The sequence below is a fragment of the Blastomyces gilchristii genome, assembly GCF_000003855.2.
Source record: "Blastomyces gilchristii SLH14081 genomic scaffold supercont1.12, whole genome shotgun sequence".
Classification (NCBI taxonomy): domain Eukaryota; kingdom Fungi; phylum Ascomycota; class Eurotiomycetes; order Onygenales; family Ajellomycetaceae; genus Blastomyces; species Blastomyces gilchristii.
Window position 1 is genome coordinate 745,981 of NW_003101671.1, and position 2,721 is coordinate 748,701.

Genomic DNA, 2,721 nt, shown 5'->3' on the forward strand with positions numbered 1-2,721 from the left:
AAATCAATCATGTTATCTCTCTTCAAATATTCTGCGGTTCTGCAGATCATCAAGGCATGTGAGCACTGTCACAGATTAAAGAGAGAGAAGAAGAAGGTATTCAAGTGAGAGAAGACAGATTATAAGACACATTATAATGTCTTGAAGAGACTCTGTAAGAGAGTAGAATAATAATGATTTTAAGTAATACTTCTGATAGATTTAGACTGAACTAAGTATAGAAATAATACAGATGACACTGTCTGTGAGAGATTAAAGAAGAAGACAGTGAAGAGTCTCATGCAGCAGCAGTGAGATTAGAAGAAGTCTCAAGAATGATTTGAGTTTAAGATGAAGAGAGAGAGAGAGAAGAAGAGTGTTACTGTAAATAAGCAGCAGCAGAAGAAGATTGAGAGAGTGTTAAAGTGAGAGATAAAGAAGTCAAAACTGATAAGTTTTTTATTTATTAAGAGATAATAATTTTTGATAATACTTCTGTTCTCTAATTGATTAGCAGGAGCTGACAGAGAAGAAGAGGATTGAGGTCTTATTCAGGTCTTGAATACACTCCATGATTCAGAATATTGAGAAGACAGCTCTGCTCTCTGAGCATGTCAATCTGCTTACTGCTGAAGTGAAACCTGAGACAGTAGATCAGAAAATGCGGGATTTTGAGATACAGGTTGACCTGGCTGAGAGAGAGCAGTGAGAACCCTTCTCTGAGAAGATAGTGAAGAGAGATTTTGAGATGATTATCATCTCAGATGAGAAGAAGAAGAAGAAGAAGAAGAATAAGAAGTGAATTATAAAGAATAATAAGAAGAATGAGAAAGAGAAGAAGTAGATTTTTTTCTTTTTATATTAGTTAATTGTAAGTTTAAGTTTTTAATTATTAATAATTAAAATTGATTTTAACTTTTCAAAAATTATTATACAAGTTGTAATCAAGTCAGGAATGATATATATATATATATATATATTTAACTATCATGATTCATAAATCACTATAATGTATAAGTATCAACATTTTTTCAACATTGATATTCATAATATTAATATATTTTTAATGATATTATCTGATAATGCAATTTGATAATACTTTCTTTCACAATATTAATATATTTCAAGAAATATGACAGAGATTAATCAAGATTGTTTATTTACTTTTATATATCAATGATATTCAATCTGAGTTAGTACTAAAATTATAACTAAGTTAAGAAACAAGATTATTTTCTCTTATATTAATTCTTCTTACACACATCAGTGATCAGTTATTGAAAATAAATTATTATCTTTCTCAAATTATTATTATATCTTCTGAATTCACTTCTTTCACTTCTTTTACTTCTATTGAAGATTTATAAACTCTTCAAGAAATCACTGTGAATCACAAAGTCTATATTATTTATAATTCAACACAGAATGCTCTCTTTCAATTATAATAAATAATCACTTCATTCTTCATATCTGATTTCAGGTCATGAAATTTATGAAAAACTCAACATAAATATTGAGATGAACTATGAAATAATTATCAATAGATTATGTTATAGATTACTGAAGAGTCATCTCTCTACTACAATCACTGCAACTTCATTCAGAAATGTTCATCATGAACTGATTATTACTCTGAAGAAATTTCCTGATATCTGAAGTCATCAGAATGCAGACAATAAAGGAAAAATAATCAGAAAATTACTACTGAGCTGGTAAGTTACTCTATCAGATAATGATTTTTGATAACACTAACTTTCTAATTTGAAGAAAATTATGTGAAAACAACTATATATTAGTACTCTGATTTCACAACTCTTATCTGATAACTTCTGTGAACAATTACTTTATATATATATATCTCTGAATCTTTCTCTTCAATCAATTGAAAACTCTGAATTCCAAACACTTCTTCAAATACTTAATTCAAATCTTCATATTTCACATTGATTCTGTCTTTAGTTCAATCTTGAGACACACTACAAAGTTAATATACAACATCTAGAATCAGAGTTGAAGAATCATTGAAGAGTGTCTCTCACAGTGAATGCATGAACTAGTACAAACAATCTTGCATTTATGAGAGTTATATATTATTACATTGATGAGAACTGAACTTATCAAGAGATATTAATTGAATTTGAATCATTGATCAGTAGTCATACTGAGGATTATATAACAGAGATATTAATAACTGTGATTAAAAATAACTATTAAGATATTAGTCTCAGTCTTCTTATAATTATAACTAATAATACTGTGAATAACTACACTATGATGAAGAGCTTGAAGCAAAAATTGACTTTGCATTTCTGAAATAATAAACAAGGTCATATTCTCTGCATTGCTCATGTGATTCAACTTATGATATAAACACTGATAAAGAATCTTAATATTGAGACAAAGAATAATGAGATGACTGATTCTTGAGATGAGAATGAGATGAAAGTGATTACTCAAGTAACTTTTGCATTCACTTTATAAAAGATAATGTTTTTTGACAATACTTTTTAATATTGCTTTTTGATAATGCTTTTTGATAATGCTACTGTTAATTTTGAATAGATTGACTAATAATTTAAATATCACAGATTTGAAATATTGTTAATGTGATTTATACCTTCTCTAAATAATAACAATGATTTCATAATATTCAATAAACAAACAAATCAGTCACATCACTGAATATGATACAGAATGTTAGAACACAGTAAAGTTTAATATATGAGATAACTGTTCAGACTC